Below are 21,901 nucleotides of genomic sequence, written 5' to 3'. Positions count from 1 at the left end.
TCCGTACCACTTTTCATTCATGATGGAATACTACTGTGCACACCCAACTTCGTGGCTTCATGTATCAAACAACACCCAGTTCACAATGGAAAGTTAAGTTCACATGATAACCTGGTGGCCCATGGTCAAGCATTAAGCATCTGGTAAAGCCCAGGATAGATTCATATACGCACATTTATACATACATACATATATTTTGTTTCCCCAGAAAATCCTGACTAATATAGACCCTTTCAATACATTTGGCCTGACTCAACTTTATGTTCCTTACTCCATTATTCCATACCCATAATATCCATTCCCACACATCCTCTCTAGATTTCTATCTATATAAATTGGTGATGGGGGGACACTATGCCGTTAATGCAGATCTGTGTGTGTGTAGTGCAGTATACTTCTTGACAGGTCACACTTCGTTCCTCAGCCTTTGCAGCCTGCTGGGAGCTGAGTCTAGTTACAAGTCTAGAAATAAAGACGGTGGTGCAGGCAGGTCATGAAGATAATCAGTAGTGCTTTGTAAGGCAACTACTACAGAGAAGACCATTGAAGGTGCTTCAGGCTAACTCCTCATAAGTAAATATTCTACATCATTTAAAAAATTTGGTTGTCCTATCAAATACACTCACACACACATATACACGTCACCCTATAATTTAACGTCTTCCACATATTTCAGGTACTACCCTTCTCGACTCTGAGAGGTACTGGAGACTTAAAAATCACTAAATGATTATGAATCAGTGTCTAGATATTTCTTATTAAGTTTTCATGTTCTACTACTACAAAGTCTCTAATAGGAAACACAAAGGCTCAGATGGAGCCTGTAGAAATTATTATTTTCCAAGAGTCCAAATCCAGCCATGAAATACAGATTCTCTGAGGTAATTTCATCTTTATTTTATATAAATTTATATTCTACTTTTTCTTTATCCATGTGAGTGGTTCATTTCTTACGTCTAGCTTTCATCCATCAGCCTCATCACAATACATTGTTTCCTTTACACATTAGGAGCTCCCGATAGACTTCAACATGTATTTTGTTTTGTTTACACAATAAATTCACCTTTACTATCTCTTTGCATTGAGTTTTTTAATACAATATATATTTTAAGGATTTCATATAAACAAAACAAGATTAAAAACTACCATTTTGTGATGTCAATATATACAAGGCACTGTACTAATCATAAAAAATAAGGGAGACTGAGAGACAAAGACTTTCTTCCTTCTTAAAACCTATTGTAGGGACACTTGGGTGGCTCAGTCATTAAGCATCTGACTTCAGCTTGGGTCATGATCCCAGGGTCCTGGGATCGAGCGCCACATCAGGCTCCCTGCTTGGCAGGAAGCCTGCTTCTCCCTCTCCCACTCCCCCAGCTCTGTTCCCTCTCTTGCTGTGTCTCTCTCTGTCAAATAATAAATAAAATCTTAAAGAAAAAAAAAAAAAACCTATTGTAGAGTCTGTGTGAAACATTACTACAATATTGTCCCTGTCTTTAATGAAAAAGATAGATATGTAAACATATATAGTCATATGTGGGAAAATAAAGCATTAGAATAGAGATGCATGTAGACAGCCATGATCACATGTGGTAGACAGAATTCTAAGATGGTTGCCTAGATTCCCTTTCACTGGGACACAGGCCCTATATAATCCCTTCCTCTTTAGTTGTAGCCAGATTTGTAAGTATGAATGGATATCACGCCCATAATTATGTTACCTTTTAAAGCTAAGGGATTTTGCAGATTTAATTAAATCCTGAATCAGTTGACTTGTATTTAACCAAAAGAGAGATTATCCTAGTGGGCCTGAGTTAATCAGTTTAGCTCTTAACAGAACTCAACTGCTCAAAACAGCATCAGTCCCTCTCTTCTGCTGGCCCTGAGGAAGCAAACCACCAAGTTGTGAAGAGGCCCATGTATCAGGAAATTGCAGGTACCTCTGGGATTTGAGAGCCTCAGTCCTATAAACACAACACACTGAACTCTCCAAAATTTAAATGAGCTTAGAAGAGGACTCTGAACTGCAAATGAGAGTCCGTTGGGGATGACATTTTGATTTTGACCTTGCAAAATCCTGAATGAGAGTTCAACTATAGTACAGCTCAGGTACTGCTACCTTCAGAAAGTGTAGGATAATAAATCGGTATTGTTGAAACAGTTTGGAAGCTAAATTTGTAATCATTTATTATTTAGCAATAGAAAATAAATACACCTTGCAAAGGGGAAAGTAAATGAAGTCACCAATGTCTCCCTTTAAGATAAATTTCCAAACTGATAAGAAGCCTTTCCTAGGTGCTTTTTTCTTTGGATCCCAGCTGTTAGTGCTGATATTACGTCTTTCCTGTCTTCTCAAAAGAGATGTGCTCTTAGGAATACCTGCCAGTGAAATAGGCAGGCAGGTAAATGAGAGAGTCCAGTTCCAGTGAAATCTACTGAGGGAAGAGAAGAGCAAGCCGGCCTTGAGTGTTTCCACAGGCTGCTTGTCTGAGATATCAGAGCCTATAGTCGAATCAGGCTTTGTCTTTCTAATCACTCAGATACAAATTCTATGAATTCAATAAGCCAATGGTTTCAGAATGATGTGGGCAGATTTACATATAATTGGAAAAGTCTTCTCTTTTATAGGAAGTCCCTAACTGGGTGGGAGCCATTCCCTCTAATAATATTTTTCCCCACTCCCAATATGGATGGCTAACGTACAAGATGCCTCTTGTACAGACTGGAGATTTAAGCTATGTCCATTTGGTTATTTTCTCTGTACCTTCTCAATATCTAGAATTGATATTATTTATCCTTCTTGAACCTCTATAAAATTAGATAACTTCTTAGGTAGAAAACTGAATAGATAGATACATAGATACATAGATAGATAACAGATCTTTTACAGTCCCCTGGGTCTTGGCTTCCAGAGAAAGTGGCAGGTATTCAGAAATTTCAGTGAAGCTGTTGAGTTTTCCTCCATAATTTGGCGGGGTTGGGGGAGGGACAGCTGTCCCATGCATTTTAATTCCATCACTGTATATGTAACCAACCTCAGTTGATAATATACTCACTTGGACATTTTTTTAAAAATGCTAATTACACATTGTCTCCATCATTTGTTCTGTCTCATTCCAAAAATTGGCTAATTGAAAAAAGAGAAACAAACTCTAAGATGTGCTATTGGTAAATGTTGCATTTATAATAGTTATGAATAAAAATACTGTTTCACTGTCTCAATGTTAGTCATAGTTTTTTGTTTGTTTTGGTAGTCTTTAAAAAAAATCAAAATGTTCTAGTAACTTCCTTTGGCAAAAGCAGAAGAGCTCTACAGATTTTAGTCTAGCTGCCTGCCATCAGTCACAGAGTTGGAAAGGCCCTCTAGCACACAAGACCATCTGAGTGACGCAGAAGAGTCCTTTTCAAGGGTCTTGGAACATGCAATCACTTGGCTGCCATCAAATATTTCTAGAGGAAAGGAATCCTCAAGTCCAATAGACCAGAGGGTCTTCTGGCTCTGCCAAGAAGAGTGACAGAGGCTATAAAACTGTCTGCTCTCCTCTGCTAAATGTCTTGGCAGAAATCACACAGACTCAGAGCTGTTGAAAATACGGCTGCTTTATTTCAAAATGCACCCTGCAAGGGAGGCCGCTTCCTACTCTCTTGCTCCATCTACTGGAGCTTACTCAAAACACTGATCTAGTTAACATTCAGCTAAGAAAATTATCGTTCCAGAATACTTTTCATTCCCCTGTTGTTTCCCCTTGAGGGTGAAATCCTCAAGAAGAGAAGAGTCTGACAGCCAGCAATTTGAATTTGTTTGCAGAATATTTTTTAAAGCAAAAAAAAAGAACAATGGGCAAGTTGAATAAAGCAAAATTCACGGTGAGTACCATACCTACTTTCTTAGGTTCTCCTCCTGAATTTTTGCCTTTTATTATTTGTTCCAGAACTTTTCTCCTTTTTAAAATTTACCTTGTAATTTGTGGTAATTATACCAGTCATTTGCAGTAGAGACTAGGTCCTGGATTTGAAGTCAGACAATAAAAATTCCGGTCTGACCTGCATGCATTAATATCAGAGATTCACCAACTTTCTTAAGTAACTAGGATAGATGGTCTTGCTTACGGGGATTGCATTAAGAACGCTCATGTGACAAAAGGTACTCTAATATCTACAGTATCCCTAATTAGAGACCCCCCCCCATCCTCAATTCAGACACCCCTCCTATTTTCTTTTTCAACATGCCTATGGCCTTTTTATTATTATTAATAATAAACTTTATTTCTTAAAGCAGTTTAAGTTTAAAAACTGAACAAAGTACAAAGATTCCCCAAACACCACATCCCCTCTAGCACCTTCAGAATTTCCCATGTTATTAACATTTTCCTTGAGTGTCATACATTTGTTATAATTGATGAAGTAATATCAACACAGCATTATTAACTGAAGTCCGTAGTTTACAGTAGGGTCCGGTCTTTGTGCTGTACAGTTCTATGCACTTTGACAAGTTCATAACGCCAGGTATTCACCACTGCAGTATCTTATGGAATAGTTTCATTGCCCTAAAAATCCCCTGTGCTCCACTTACCCACCGCCACCCACAACCACTGCTAACCACTGATCTTTTTACTGTCTCTATAATTATGTGTTTTCTGGTATGTCTATAATTGGAATCTTATAGTATAGAGCCTTTTCTGATTGCCATTGTTCACTTAACAATTTGCATTTAAGGTTCTCCTGTGTCTTTTGTAGTTTGACAACACACCTCTTTCCATTGTTGAATAAATATTCCATTGAATGGATGGACTGCAGCTGACTTATCCATTCACTTACTGAAGATCACTGTGTTGCTTCTATGTTGTGGCAATTATGAATAAAACGGCTATAAACAATTACAAGTAGGTTTTGCATGGTAGGACTACGTTTAGCTTTAACAGAAACTCCCCAACTTTCTCCCAAAGTGGCTGTAGCACCAGCAATAAAGGAGAGTTCCTGTTGTCCTATTATCTTTGCCAGCATTTGGTACTGTCAGTATTTTATTTTACCCATTCTATATACGCATTTAGGAACTTCTTATTTTCTTTCTTTTTTTTTTTTTTAAAGATTTTTTATTTATTTATTTGACAGAGAGAAATCACAAGTAGATGGAGAGGCAGGTAGAGAGAAAGGAAGGGAAGCAGGCTCCCTGCTGAGCAGAGAGCCCGATGCGGGACTAGATCCCAGGACCCTGAGATCATGACCTGAGCCGAAGGCAGCGGCTTAACCCACTGAGCCACCCAGGCGCCCTAGGAACTTCTTATTTTCACTCCCTTTTCTAAGAGCTCTCAGAGCTTCACTGTCATCTCTCTCTCCTGCTGACTGACCTTGACGTCTAAGACTGAGAGATCTTAATGAATATATTCAACTTTGCTCACCTCTGTATCTCCAGTAAGGAGAAGGTTTGGCATGTAGAAGGCCCCACTCATTGAATGCTATCTCCTAACACCAATTTTTTTGTCCCTGCTGTCCTCGGAACCAGTCTCTGTCTAGCATATCATTCCGAACACCTCATTTTGTGGTGGCTTGGCCTTGGACAAGTCACATGATATATCTGAATATCTATTTATTTACTTATCTAAAAATAGAAATTTCAAAGAGCTCCTTGACAATCTTAAATATTTTAGAAAAGATTAAATGAGTCAAATATGAAGCTGCTTTACATGATGGACGATATAGAAGTCAGTTGTTTTAAATGTTATGCACATATATTGGGAAACCACCTAATTCAGGAAGCACAAAAAAATCTGTCTACTTCAAAACACCTTACTTGCCTCTGTTCTGGAATACATTATATTACACACACACATACACACACACAAAACTAGTGTCTTAATTGAATACATAATCCAAATCATGGCAATATTTGAGAAAGTATCTACATAAACGATAATGTACCCAAAACACTTGCTCCTGAGTATAATGCTGGGGTAATTACTTTAAATTCAGAAAAGCTAAGTGTATTATTTATTCTTTTAGTTATTTCATGGTTAAATATCTGATTATAATAGAAATAGCTGATGTGGACAATGGGGCGTTGGGGTTTGGTAATGAAAAGTAGCAATCAATAACACTAAATATTGCTTATGTGACATAAGAAGCAAATGAAACTATACTTCCTATATTCCAAAGACTGGATACTGTCTAAACCCATTTAGATCTGGGGTAAGGATAAGCACATGATTGTTTTCTAGACCACAGTCACTCCAAATATGTGTGTAGGCCCACCGATCTTTAAACTCACAGGTATTTGGGCTTGTGTAACATCATGAGATCCCAACTAAAATAGATTTGCAATAGACTCTGTTTCCAAGAATATTAGGAAAAGAAAAGCTATTTAATTGAGGCCTTAAAGAAACTGACTTACTAACAAACATTTTCTAAACACCTAAAATATCTCGGGCATTATCCTTCTCAGTTTTTGTTTGTCTTAAAAAATATATATCTTAATTTAAGAAACAAAACAGGTGAACATAGGAGAAGGGAAGGAAAAATAAAATAATAGAGAAGGAAGCAAACCATAAGAAACTCTAAACTATAGGTAACAAACTAAGGGTTGTTGGAGAAACGCTAAACTATAAGAAACTCTAAACTATAGGTAACATAAGAAACTCTAAGCTATAGGTAACAAACTAAGGGTTGTTGGAGGGGCAGTAGGGGGGGTGGAGAAATTGGGTGATGGGCATTAAGGAGGCCACTTGATATAACGAGCACTGGGTATGCAACTCCTCTATGCAACTAATGAATCACTAAATTCTACCCCTGACACTAATAATACATTATAGGTTAACTAAATTGAATTTAATTAAAAAAATGCATATGTGTATCTATATCTATATCTATATCTATATCTACCTTTGAGAACAGTATCGAGGGTATTTTCAATGAATTCAGTTATTTTTTATCTTTTATCATATGTCTGACTTCTATATGGTGTTTAAAAAAATAAATATTAATTTACACACCACTCTTTAAAGGTAATCTATATTTTTTGGCTCAGGCTGGCTTTTAAGATTTTCATTTTGTCCTTGGTGTGCTGAAATTTCATTTTCTTAAAATTTTTTAAATTTAATTTTTTTTAGTGTTCCAAAATTCATTGTTTATGCATCACATCCAATGCTCCATGCAATATGTGCCCTCCATAATACCCACCACCAGGCTCACACAACCCCCCACTCTGCTCCCCTCCAAAACCCTTAGTTTGTTTCTCAGAGTCCACAGTCTCTCATGGTTTGTCTCCCCCTCCAATTTCCCCCAACTCACTTCTCCTCTCCAACTCCCAGTGTCTTCCATGTTATTCCTTATGCTCTACAAGTAAGTGAAACCATGTAACTCACTCTCTCCGCTTGACTTATTTCACTCAGCATAATCTCCTCTAGTCCCACCCACGTTGATACAAAACTTGGGTATTCATCCTTTCTGATGGAGGCATAATACTCCATTGTATATATGGATCATATCGTCTTTATCCATTCACCTGCTGAAGGGTATCTTGGCTCTTTCCACAGTTTGGTGACTGTGGCCATTGCTGCTATGAACATTGGGGTATAGATGGCCCTTCTTTTCACTACATCAGTATCTTTGGGGTAAATACCCAGTAATGCAATTAGAAAGTCATAGGGTAACTCCATTTTTAATTTCTTAAGGAATGTCCACACTGTTTTCCAAAGTGGCTGCACCAACTTGCATTCCCTCCAACAGTGTAAGAGGGTTCCCCTTTATCCACATCCTCTCCATACTTAATGTTTACTGTCTTGTTGATTTTGGCCATTCTAACTGATATAACGTGGGATCTCAGTGTGGTTTTGATTTGAATCTCCCTGATGGCGAATGATGATGAACATTTTTTCATGTGTCTGTTAGCCATTTATATGTCTTCTTTGGAGAAGTGTCTGTTCATGTCTCCTGCCCATCTTTTGAAGTGATTATCTGTTTTGTGTGTGTTGAGTTTGAGGAGTTCTTTATAGATCTTGGGTATCAGCCCTTTGTCTGCAGTGTCATTTGTGAATATCTTTTCCCATTCCGTGGGTTGCCTCTTTGTTTTGTTAACTGTTTCCTTTTCTGTGCAGAAAATTTTGATCTTGATGAAGTCAAATGTCTATACTGCCTAGAGCAATCTAGGCACCACGCAGGTGCCCAGAAGTTGTCTGTTTTTTTAAATAAAACCTTTGGCCCCTTTCATACTTTTCTATTTGTAGAAATTTTAAAGTTTATCTTCTTTTTTTTTTTTTTTTTTTTTTTAAACACAGTAAGGATTGTTTACACTCTAAGAAGCCCAATACCTGTAATCGTTGTGGGAATATTTCTGTTACTTATTGTTTCTGCTAATTCTAGCATACAATGCCATGAATCCTTATGTGTTTGGTACTTTTAACTGTATGCTGCTCATTGTCTTGAAAAACTACCTATGTGGATAGTTCAAAGGTTAAAAACAAGGATCTAAAGATCCACCTTGGTTTCTTGAAGGCACCAAGAGACACTACAACTGTCCAATCACTTTGAAGTGTATTCACAGTCTGTAGGTTATTTTATAACTAGTAGATACTTATTAATTTAGACTACAAATGTGTTATTCAAGTGGGCTACGATTATGATTTCTTAGGGTTTTCCTATAAGGCAAATTTGTTTGATGGTCAAGGGATGGAGGGCAAATTTACCTCTAATTTACTTTGTTCTAATACTGTAATTCTCTGAAGCCCTAGTTTAATGTAGGCAGAATCTCTTATCAGCTTTCTTATCTTGGGCAGTTGGTAGGCCTTGGGCTATAACTCTAATGTCCTTATGTTTAAGCCATCAAAACTAAAGTGCAAATTACCTTTGAATAATAATTGCCTTGGTGGCAAAAATAGCTCCAGTATTCCCTTACTCTTGAGTTCCAGGTTTTCCTTAGACTTGGCTTGGTAATTCCTTACTACTTCATCAGCTTTTTGATGGTTTTGAAAGGTAGTCATGAAATATTTTATCCAGCATCTGTTGTTGGTTTCAATGGGAGGATTAGTTTGAATAACCCAACCTGCTATATCCCTGGAAACAGAACAAGACATGCAACATTTTCTAAACAAATTGCTTAAATTGAGTTTGAATCTAAGTCTGATTCAAAGTGGAACAGGACACTTTGTAAAAACAAACCTGGCCAGAAATGAAATTCATGAACCCACCCCAGGGTCTCAGAAATAGTAATACTATTATTCTGTAATAAGTATGTACTGGCAAGAATTTTACAGTGTGCTTTTCAGGGAATCAAAGTACAGCTGAAAACTGAATTTAAAAAAAAAATCAACTCTGTAATTGAGAAATTTTCATAATTGTAGATAAAGAAACAAAGATCCTTCTCAAATAATAACAAAGGGTCTTTTAAAAGAAAAACACCTCAATCAAAACTGCAGTAGTATAAGGATGGGATAGAAGGCACAGAAGAATGTCAAAACACTGCTGATAATCAAAGAAGAGAAATTGGAGAAATGGAAGCCAGTCCTACCAGAAATCCTTTAATTCTCATAACTAAAGGTTTTATCAATTTCATAACAAAACATTACAACTTTATATCATTCATAAATTTAATTTTGATACATAACCCTAGATAATTTAAACTATATTATGTATGTCTCCTTTACTAAAGCTTGAGTTCAATCGTTATTTACCAATCCTCTTGGACTCTATAATAAATTTTACAAGCTGAAGAGTATATCCAGGTAGTATCATGGGTAAATATCCAGACCCAGAGAGCTGTGCTTTTTCCAGAATGTTACCAAGACAGGCTAATTTCTGGCTGGCTAGCTACAAAATTAAGATGCAGATGTACAAAGGAAAATAAATATGTGGTGTGTTTTTGTTTATTTGTTGTTTTGTTTTGTTTTGTTTTATACTCTGGGCAAGAACAAGGGGAACTGATTCTCTAGCAGAAATACCAGTACTTTGGAAGTTCTATAATTATGTAATATACACCTTTCTTTCGGTTCAACTCTCTTTTAAAACTCCCTTATCTAAATGTTTGACCTCTAAAAGACGGTATATTAAAAAGCTTAATCATAACATTTCAAGTTAAAATGGCTTTTTATGGAAACCTTCATTACTTGAAAGGCTTTGTCATCCACTTTCTTGATCAAAATAGGTAGTGACCTGTAAAGCAGCCAAGAAATTTATATAGGAGTGTTTTTTTCCTGATGGATGAAGGAGCAGGCAAAGATTCTTCCTGGTTAAGTATAGGCGGATAATTTTATGTGACAACCACATTATGAATGAGGCAATAGGAGCATGAAGTAGTTCACAGCATTTACTTCTATCAAGTTCTGCTGATTAAAAAACCAAGGTGTGGTTCAAAAATTATCTGAGCCTCCAATAATTTTTGGTTTCTCTGTAAGTCAGACTACATGAGAATACACCAGAGGCTCTGGAAAGGAAGCCATGTCATCATTGGCAAGAAGCGTTCTAGAATTGGCCCCAGTTGGCTTAACTGAGCCTTCCAATGCAGCATGCAGGATGGAACTGGTGCATGTAATGACATAAAGCCTCATATATTAAGACTGACTATCACTCAGAGCAGTTGTAAGCTTTATCAGAAATCCTAGATACAGGCATCTCTTCGAGATCTCAAGCACTGAAAGGATCTTTTGTAGTATTGCATACTGTATAACAAACATTGTTGTCATCAGCAGGTTTGGATCTTCTGGGAGTCTGTAGTCTGTCAAGGCCTTTGGCAGAGATTCAGGTAGAGAAACATTTACTTTAAAATGATTAATGATTCCCATCTCTACTTTGCCAAGGACCATGCTTTTTGTCCTCTCTTTTTGGTCATTGATCCCGAAACACTTCTGCAACTTACTCAGCTTTCAAATTAACGTGTATACTTTGAAAAATATACATACTTGATTAGATCTTTCTTTTCCCTGGAAACTGACCATGGCAGACTCTCTTGGAAAAGTACAGTATAAATATCTATTTAATCAGTATTATTATTTGAATGGCGTAATTTAATTAGTCCATTTCTAAACCACATTTATGGGCCAGCTGGTAAAGCCAGGATTCCAAGATACGACCTTTATTTGATAGGGTTTTAATAATGCATTCACTGTAACAGTGTGTAGCACCACATATTACACAGTAATACCATTAAACTATTCCACAGTAAACAATACGATATCTAAGACTCATTTTTTCCAGTACATGTGACCTAGAACTAAGAAGGCAAAAATCTCAGATGGTTATAAATATGAATTCAGTTATAATTCACTCATAGTAGTAAAGAAATATACTTATATCTTTCAAGCAAGTAAAAATTTTTACCTCATGTCTCTTTTTCTTAAATGTGCTTTGCTGTGATAGAAGGCTCTTTCTTCCCCTCCCTTTAGGTAGGAGAAATAAAGGGTAGAAATACTGCGTTTTCGTTGATTTATGAGTGTATGCATGTGTGTCTGTATTTCCTGAAATAGCCAGTTAGTAAAATAATGTAATTCATTAACACAATTTCCTACATTTTAATGTACATATATATTTAGGTCTCAAGTTTTAAAATAGTTTAATTTTCGTTGGCTGAGCAGAAAAAAATGAAACAGTAGAAAACCATCTTTGTGATCAAACTTTCTTACCACTATTTTTTTGTAAGAAAAAGATTGGTTGAGAGAAATAATTTATGGGACATCCTCAAACTGGCAAAATTTGATAAGAAAATTTGCTTAACACAGGAGGTAGACAATCCATACTTGGCTCCCTGATAGGCTGAGGCAATTTATACAAACTTTTTAAAGCATCTATCAACACAATGATGATGACATGCTACAATTGAGAATTATAAAAACTCGGGGGCAAGATGGTGGAGAAGTAGGACACCCTGTTTCAACTAGTCCCCTAAAGTGAGCTAATTATCTACCAGAACACTCTGAACACCCATGAAATCAGCCTGAGATGTAGGGTTATACACCTCTGGATCTCTATGGAACAGAAGATGGCAGTTGAGAGGTAAAGTGATGTGGGAACGGGATTGATATTGGAGGATAAACAGAAGAGGGACCAGAAGCGACCCACTGGAAAGTACTACTCAATAAGAGAGTGCCCTTTGATTGGGGACCAGCATTAACTTGGTGTCTGGTTAAAAGCACTCAAAAAGAGCAAAAGATCTTAAGGGGCAACTGGTGGAATCAGCCTAAGCCCACAGACCCAGGATGGCCACTGTCACCCATGCCAGAGAGAGAGTGGCAAAGCCTCCAGGCCATGGTCCCTTGAGCTGCCTGCTTTCTACTACTTGTACCAGCACTGGGCTAGGCGCCCTCTGTGCGTAAGGCAGACTGATGTGTACACCAGCCGGTGCTCTCTAGAACCACAGACTTTTGCATTCTGCATGCACCACTGGGACTGAACCGTGCTCCTTGCCCACACCTGAGATGGCTCTGTGTGGGCGCTAGCTGGTAGGCGCTAAGACCAGGTTAGAGAGTCTGAACACTCCCAGCCCCAGGCTTGAAAATCTCAGTGCACTCTTTCTGGTTTATTACAGTCCCGGCAAAGGCAGCCACTGGAAGCAGGGTCCCTGGACCAATACGGCTCACGGTTTTGGCACGTGGGTGCAGAGACAAGTGGGGGCACTTTGCGTGGCCCCTGAGATGGTGACTGAGGGTGTGCACTGCCTGTGGGAGGTTGCATGGCTCAATGGAGTTTGCAGAGGGGGAGTCTGAATGTTCTGGACCACCCAGAGGGAAGCAGACTGAGGCTTCTCTCTGAGAGGTCCAGGCACAGTTTGCTTTCCACTAAACCTCTGAAAAGCCACAAAAAGCCAACAGAGAACAAAAAACTCCAGAGAACAAAAGCCTGAAAAACCAGTTTCAACAGAGCCCAGCCCCTTGATAGGGAGCAGGAGGACTCAACCCAAGCAAGACTGACTGTAGGCCCCTCCCCAAGAAAGCTAGCCGAGAAAATGAGAGGACAACCACCACAGGGTCCCCATAAAACTGTAAAACCCCAATATCCGTGGAAAAGAAGATATTAAGCTCCCAGTATTGCTCTGTATTTCATAGATACAACTTTTACTATTAATTTGGCCTCACTATTTTCACTTTTTAATTTTTTAACCTATTTACCATAAAACGAGAAGTTCAATACAACAAATTCCATAATAACCTTTTAACTTGAACTTTTTTCATACATATGCTTGTGTTTTTCTTTTTTCTTTTCTACTTTTTTATATAAATATAGATATAAGCTTCAAGGTAATCCTCGTAACCTAATCAATACTACCCCTATATATAAACCAGTTTTAATCTGCCTTTATAAACATTATAAAATGTCCTGATGGGACTTCATCAGGATCAAAACCTTATGCACAGTAAAGGAAACAGTCAACAAAACAAAGAGGCAACCCACGGAATGGGAAAAAATATTTGCAAATGACACTACAAAGAGCTGATACCCAAGATCTATAAAGAATACCTCAAACTCAACACACACAAAACAGATAATTACATCAAAAAATGGGCAGAAGACATGAACAGACACTTCTCCAAAGACATACAAATGGCTAACAGACACATGAAAAAAAAATGTTCATCATCACTAGCCATCAGGGAGATTCAAATCAAAACCACACTGAGATACCACCTTATATCAGTTAGAATGGCCAAAATAAAAAAGACAGCAAACAATAAATATTGGAGAGGATGTGGAGAAAGGGGATCCCTCTTACACTATGCAAGTTGGTGCAGCCACTTTGGAAAACAGTGTGGACATTCCTTAAGAAATTAAAAATGGAGCTACCCTATGATTCTCTAATTGCACTATGGGGTATTTACCCCAAAGATACTGATGTAGTGAAAAGAAGGGCCATCTGTACCCCAATGTTCATAGCAGCAATGGCCACAGTTGCCAAACAGTGGAGAGAACCAAGATGCCCTTCAATGGAAGAATGGATAAAGAAGATATGATCCATATAGACAATGGAGTATTATGCCTCCATCAGAAAGGATGAATACCCAACTTTCTTACCAACATGGAAGGGACTGGAAGAGATTATGCTGAGTGAAATAAGTTAAGCAGAGAGAGTCAGTTATCATACGGTTTCACTTACTTATGGAGCATAAGGAATAACACAGAGGACATTAGGTGATGGAGCAGAGAAATGAGTTGGGAGAAATTGGAGGGGGAGATGAACCATGAGAAACTGTAGACTCTGAGAAAAAAAACTAAGTGTTTTGGAGGGGAAGGAATGGGGGGTTGAGTGAGCCTGGTGGTGGGTATTAAGGAGGGCACATATTGCATGGAGCACTGGGTGAGGTACATAAACGATGAATGCTGGAACACTGAAAATAAATAAAATAAAATAAAATGAAAAATAAATCTTAAAGAGAAAAGAAAAAAATATAAAAACCTCCACTGTTATTGTCTTCTGACTTGTACTTATATTATAAAAAGTGATATTTAGAACTAAGATCTATTGCAAATAAAACCTTGCAATCTTTTTTTTTTTTTTTTAAGATTCTATTTATTTATTTGACAGACATAGGTCACGAGTAGGCAGAGAGTCAGGCAGAGAGAGGGGATGCAGGCTGTCTGCAGAGCAGAGAGCCCAATGCGGGACTCAATTCCAAGACTCCGGGATCATGACCTGAGCTTAAGGCAGAAGCTTTAACCCACTGAGCCACCCAGGTGCCTCTGAATGCAGGTATTCTTATAAATCAACCATTACTAGATTTCTTTTTTTCAGACATTGGTGTGTTTTTGTTTCTTAGGTTATTCCACGAGCATTTATTAAACATCTTACATAATAAACCTTATTCTAGATATGGGAATTTGACAACAAATACAAAAAACTGTCAAGAAACTGGTAAAGGGGGATGCCTGGATGTCTCAGTGGGTTAAAGCCTCTGCCTTCGGCTCAGGTCATGATCCCGGGGTCCTGGGATCGGAGTCCTGGGATCAAGCCCCGCATCGGGCTCTCTGATCAGCAGGGAGCCTGCTTCCCTCTCTCTCTCTGCCTGCCTCTCTGCCTACTTGTGATCTGTATTTGTCAAATAAGTAAATAAAATCTTAAAAAAAAAAAAAAGAAACTGGTAAAGGTATTTGATGGTTTATGGTAGAGGTCCACAACTATGGCTCCTGAGTCAAATCAGAGCCATTTCCCCTCTCTCTCTCTCTCTTTTTTTTTTTTTAACAGCTTTATGAAGGCATTATTAATATTAAAGAACTTCATATATTTAATGTATACAATTCAATGAGTTTGAACTTCTGCAAACATCTACCACACTTGACCACAATTAAGGTAATAGATATATCCAACACCTCTGAAACTTCCCTTTTGCCCCTTCGTTTTTGCTTGTTGTGTTGCTGTTGTTGTTGAAAGAGCACTTAACATGAGTTCTACTTCTTAACAAATTTGAAGTGCACAACACCATACTGTTAACTATAGGCACTGTGGGGGCACCTGGGTGGCTCAAGAGGTTGGGCTGCTGCCTTCAGCTCAGGTCATGATCTCAGGGTCCTGGGATTGAGCCCCACATTGGGCTCTCTGCTCAACGGGGAGCCTGCTTCCCCTTCTCTCTTTGTCTGCCTCTCTGCCTACTTGTGATCTCTCTGTCAAATAAATAAATAAAATTAAAAAAAAAATTTGGCACTGTGTTGTTCAGCAGATTTCTAGAACTTATTTATTGAGCATAAATGAAACTTCTATGCATTGAACAATATACCCTCATCTCCCCCACCCCCAGGCCCTAGCAACCATCACTGTATTATCCATTTCTATGAATTTGGCTATTTTTGGTATCTTATATTAGTAGAATCTCACAGTATTTGATCTTCTGTGACTGGCTTATTTCATTTAGCATGTTGTTTGAAATCACTTTCTTTTTTAAGGCTGAATAATGTATGTACCACATTTTCTTTATTTATTCACCTTTTGATGTTCACTTGGATTGTTTCAATTTCTTAGCTAGTATGAATAATAAACTTAGCTGCAATGAAGATAGGAGTGCAGATATATGTTCAAGATCCTAATTTTAATATTTTGGGTATATGCCCAGAAATAGGGTTGTCAAATCATATGACAGTTTTATTTTTAATTTTTTTAAAGATTGTTTAAAAAACAATTTTTTTATTTTTAAATTGTTTTTAAATTTTTTATTTTATAATTTTTTATAATATAAAACAATTTTTTAAATTGTTTTAAATTTTATTTTTAAATTGTTTTAAAATTTATAAAACAATTTTATAAATTGTTTTAAATTTTATTTTTAAATTGTTTTAAAAAACAATTGCTTTTTAAAGACTGTTTTCTAGATACTACACTATTTTATTTTCCATGTGCATAAGGGTTCAAATTTCTCCACATGCTCACCAATATTTAACTTTTTTTTTTAATAGCCATCCTAAGAGGTATGAGGTGATATATCATTATAGTTTTACATTTCCTTAATAAGTAATGACTTACAGCATCTTTTCATATATCTGTTGGCTATTCATATATCTTCTTTGGAGAAATTTCTGTTCAAATCCATTGCCCATTTTTAATGGAGTTATTTCTCTTTTGCAATTGAGTTGGAGGCACTCCTTATATATTTTGGAAGTTAACTCCCTATCAGATATATGACTTGCAAGTATTTTCTGTCATTCTGTAGGCTGACTTTTCAATCTTTGTTGGTTTGTTGTTTTCTTTGCCATGCAGAAGATTTTAGTTTCATGTGGTCCCACTTGTCTATTTTTGCTTTTGTCACCTGTGCTTTTGGTATCATATCCAAAAATCACTGCCAAGACCTAAGTCGAGAGACTTTGCCCTATGTTTTCTCCTATGATTTTTAAAGTTTCAGGTATTATGTTTAAGCCTTTAATACTTTTTGAGCAGATTTTTTAATATGGTGTTAGATAATGTTCTGATTACATTCTTTTGCATGCAGATATCTAGTTTCCCATCACCATTTGTTAAAGAGAAAATCCTTTCTCTACTGTGAATTCTCGGTACACCTATCAAAGATCAATTGACTGTACATGCATGGGTTTACTTCTGGGTTCTCTATTCTGTGCCATTGGGCAATCTGTCTGTATCCATGCTGGTACCATACTGTTTTAATTACTGTAGCTTTGTAGTGTATCTTGAAATCAGAAAGTGTGAGGCCTCTAAGGTTGTTCTTTCTCAATACTGCTTTGACTATGTAGGGTACTTTTTATGATTCCATATGAATTTTGGGATTTTTTTCTATTTCTGTAAAAAATGTCACTAGGATTTCGATGTTTATTACATCAAATGTGTAGGTTGCTCTGGGTTGTGTGACTATTTTAACACTATTAAGCTTTCTAATAAGTATATATGGGATTTTTCCCATTTGTTTATGTCTCCTTCAATTAGTTTCACCAATGTCTTACAATTTTCAGTGTATAAGTCTTTTGCTCCTTGTTCAAATAAATTGCTAAGTATATTATTCTTTTTGATGTTATTATAAGTGGGATTGCTTTCTTAATTTATCTTTCAAATATTTCTTTATTATTACATAGAAATTAAATTATTTTTATGTTGATTCTATATTCTATAACTTTACTGAGTTTATTAGCTTTCACAGGTTTTTTTTTTCTTCTTGTGGGATCCTTAGAGATTTTTACATATAGAATTATCTCATCTGCAACACAGATGATTTTACTTTATCCTTTCTGATTTAAATTAATTGATTTCTTTTTCTTGCCTGATTGCTCTGGCTAGAATTTCTAGTACTATGCTGAATACAAGTGGTGAGAGTGGATTTTCTTTTTTCCTGATATCAGAGAAAAAGCTTTCAATTTATCACAAGTGAGTATGATATTAGCTGTGGATTTTCCATATAAGGTGTTTATTATGTTGAGGTCCATTGCTTCTATGCCTAGTTGTTTTCATGAAAAAGTTTTTGTTAAATTTTTTTCTCTGTAACTATTGAGATAACCCTGTGATTCTTATCCTTAAGTCTGTTACTGTGTCACACTTACTGATGTGTATATGTTGAAACACATTCGTGTCTCAAGAATAAATCTTACTTGATCATGACATATGATCCTTTTAATGTACTGACTTAATGTCGGGGATTAGTTTGCTAGTGTTTTGTTGAGGATTTTTGCATCTCTGCTAATCAAGGGCACTGGCCTATAAATTTCTTGTTTCTTGTGGTGGTTTTGTCTGGCTTTGCTATCAGGGTAATTCTGGCCTCATAAAATTTAGTTTGGAAGTATTTTCTCCTTTTCAGTTTTTTGGAAGAGTTTGAAAAGAATTGGCAATAATTCTTCCTTAAATGTTTGGTAGAATTCACTAGCGAAGCCATCTGGTCCTGGACTTTTCTGTGTTGGAAGGTTTTTATTACTGATTAAATCTCCTTATTCGTTACTGATCTTGATTCAGACCTTGTTTTTCTTCATGATTCAGTCTTGTAGGTTGTACATATCTAGCAATTTATCCATTTCCTCTGTTATCCAGTCTGTTGGTAAATAACTGTCCATAGTAACCTCTTATGATCCTTTTTATTTCTGTGATATTAGGTGTACTATCTCCTCTTTCATATTTGATTAATTCATTAATTTGAATGTTTTCTTTTTATTTTGTTATACAAGCTAAAGTTTTGTCAATTTCGTTTCTCTTTTCCAAAAACCAATTCCTGGTTTCATTGATCTTTTCTATTGTTTTTGTAGCCCCTATCTCATTTATTTCTGGTCTAGCATTTAGTATTTCCTTTCTCCTTCTAATTGTAGACTTAGCTGGTTATTTTTCTAGTTCATTAAGGTATAAATTTAGTAGGGGTTTTTTGTGGCTTTTTTTTTTAAGATTATATTTATTTCTTTTAGATAGAGAAAGAGGGAAGGCAGGGAGGGAAAAAGAATCTGAAGTACAGTCTGCACTGAGCACGGAGCCCAATGCAGGGCTTGATTCCATGATCATATCATCACCTGAGCCAAAACCAAGAGTGAAATATTTAGCCAACTGAGCCAGGCAGGCACCCTTAGAACATCCTTTTTAATGTGGGTGTGTATTGCCTTAAAATTCCCCCCCTTTTTTTTTGTTACATCCCATTATGTTGTATTTTATTTAATTTTCATTTGCCTCAAGCAATGTTTTTTTTTTCTCCTCTGATTTCTTCTTTGACCCTTGGTTTTTCAACAGTATGTTGCTTAACATCCACATATTTGCAAATTTTCCAATTTCAGTTCTCTTACTGATTCCTAGTTTCATACCATTATGGTTGGAGAAAGATACTGCATATAATTTCAGTCTTCTTAAGTTTGCTAAGATTTGTTTTATGACCTTACACGGGATCTATCCTGGACAATGTTCCATGTATGCTTGAGAAAAATGTATATTCAACTGCTGTTGGAGAGAAAGTTCTGAATATGTCTGTTAGGTTTGTTTGATCTACAGTGTTGTTCACGTTAGCTGTGTCTTTATTGATTTTCTGCCTAGATATGGTATCAATTATTGAAAATTTGGTATTGAAGTCTCCTACTACTATTGTATTGCTATAAATTTCCCCCTTCAGTTCTATTAATTTTTGCTTTATATATTTTGGTGTTCTGATGTTGGGTGCATATATATTTATAATTGTTATATATTCCTGATGAATATCCTTTTATCATTATGTAATGTCCTTTCTGGTGCCTTGTGAGAGTTTCTGACTTAAAATGTATTTTAAATGTATTGTGTTTGATTCAAGTAAAACCACCCCTGCTCTCTTCTGATTACCATTTGCATTGAATATCTTTTTTCCACCCCATTTACTATGTGTGTCTTTAATTCTAAAGAAATCCCCCCCTAGGGCCACATAGGTTGCTCAGTTCGTTAAGCATCTGCATTTGTCTCAGGTCATGATCCCAGGGTTCTGGGATCAAGTCCCACATCTGGCTCCCTGCTCAGCAGGAAGTCTGCTTCTCCCTCTCTCTCTCTGCCTGCCACTCTGCCTCCTTGTGCTCTCTAACTCTCTGTCAAATAAATAAATAAAATCTTAGAAAAGAAAAGTCCCTCATAGGTAACATGTAACTGGGTCTTGTTTTATTATCCATCAGCCATGCTATGTTTTTTGAGCAGGAAATTTAATCCATTACTTTTAAGGTAATTATTCTTAGGCAAAAACTTACTATTGCATTATATTCTGCTTTGTGATTCTTTTGTCCATCTTTTCTTTTCTTGCTATTTTTTGTGTTTTGTTGATTTATTGTAGTCTTATGTTTTTATCTTTTTTTTGTGTATATTCTGTATTTTTTTTGTAGTAATCATGAGGCTTACATAAAACATCTTATAACAGCCCATTTTAAGCTAATACAACATAAGTTCAATAGCATATAAAAACTCCATTCTTTTTACTTCTCCTGCCCAGCACACTTTTTGTTATTGAAGTCACAATTTATAACTTTTTTTCCCTTCCAAATTTTTATTTAAATTTTAATTAGTTAACATATAGTGTAATATTGGTTTCACGGTAGAGTTTAGTGATATATCACTTACAAATAACACCTAGTGCTCATCCTAACAAGTGCCCTCCTTAATGTCTATTACCCATTGCACCTGTTTCCCACCCATCTCCATCAACCCTCAGTTTGTTCTCTATCGTTTGCAGTTTCTTATGGTTTGCTTCCCTCTCTTTTCTCCCCTATGTTCATCTGTTTTGTTTCCTAAATTCTGCAGGAATGAAATCGTATGGTATTCATCTTTCTCTAACTTATTTCACTTGACATAATACACTCTACCTCCATCCACATCATTGAAAATGGCAAGATTACATTCTTTTGATGGCTGAGTAATAGTTCATTATATATATGTACCATATCTTCTTTATTCACTCATCAGTCAATGGACACTTGGGCTCTTTCCATAGTTTGGCTATTGTTGATAATGTTGCTATAAACATTGGGGAGCATGTATCCCTTTGAACCTGTATTTTTGTATCACAGTTTATATCTTTTTATATTGTGAATTTATTAATAAATTTTATAGTTGTACTTATTCTTAATGTGCTTTTATCTTTATATTAAAATTAATAGTGATTTATATATCACCATTATAATATAGTATTCCATATTTGTTTATATATATATCATTACCAGGGATCATGTACTTTTGTGTTGTTTAGCATACTTTCATTTCAATTTGAAGAAATCCCTTTGGTATTTCTTATAAAGCAGATTATAAGTGATGAACTCCCTTAGTTTCTGTTAGGGAAAGTCTTTATCTCTCCTACGTTTTTGAACTGTTCAGCTATGTATAGTATTTTTGTTTGGTAGTTTTTTTTTTCCTCCATACTTTAAACTTACCTTCCAACTCCCCTCTGGCCTGCAAGTTTTCTGCTAAGAAATCTTCAGATAATCTTATGAGGGATCCCTTGCATGTGACAAATTTTACAATTTTCAAAATTCACTTTGTTTTTGATTTGTGTCAACTACCTTGAAATTTGTCTTCATATAGACCTATTTAGATTTATCCTATTTGATATCCTTTCTCCCTCAAGAATCTGAATGTTCACGTCCTTTCCCAGATTTGGGAAGTTTGAGTTGTTATTTCTTCATGAATTTGCATGTCATCCTTGCGCAGGGACCATGCTAATCTCTGTAGTATTCCAATTTTAGTATAGGAGCTACCAAAGTGAGCACTGGATCATCATTTCTTTAAATAAATTTTCTGGTAACAGTGGTATCCACAGTGGTAATAAACAGATCGATTCTTGTGAAATGCATAGTTAATTTTGTTACCCTTCTACTTAAAGTTCCATACTCTTTAATTTTTTTTTAAATTTATTTGACAGAGATCGCAAGTAGGCAGAGGCAGGCAGAGAGAGAGGAAGGAAAGCAGGCTCCCTGCTGAGCAGAGAGCCCGACGTGGAGCTCAATCCCAGGACCCTGGGACCATGACCTGAGCTGAAAGCAGAGGCTTTAACCCACTGAGCCACCCAGGCGCCCCAAATTCCAT

The 21,901-nt window shown here is 36.4% G+C and overlaps 1 non-coding gene across 1 annotated transcript; it reads right to left on the bottom strand.

Annotated features, from left to right (window-relative positions):
- Window positions 1-21,481: 21,481 nt before the first annotated feature.
- LOC131828342 (U6 spliceosomal RNA) lies at window positions 21,482-21,585 on the bottom strand. The gene has a single exon (XR_009352361.1). It is a non-coding gene; the product is annotated as a U6 spliceosomal RNA (small nuclear RNA).
- Window positions 21,586-21,901: the final 316 nt, after the last annotated feature.

The sequence above is a fragment of the Mustela lutreola genome, chromosome 3, assembly GCF_030435805.1.
Source record: "Mustela lutreola isolate mMusLut2 chromosome 3, mMusLut2.pri, whole genome shotgun sequence".
Classification (NCBI taxonomy): Eukaryota; Metazoa; Chordata; class Mammalia; order Carnivora; family Mustelidae; genus Mustela; species Mustela lutreola.
Note: the sequence above shows the minus strand (reverse complement) of the source record. Positions and strands in the feature narration are given on the sequence as shown.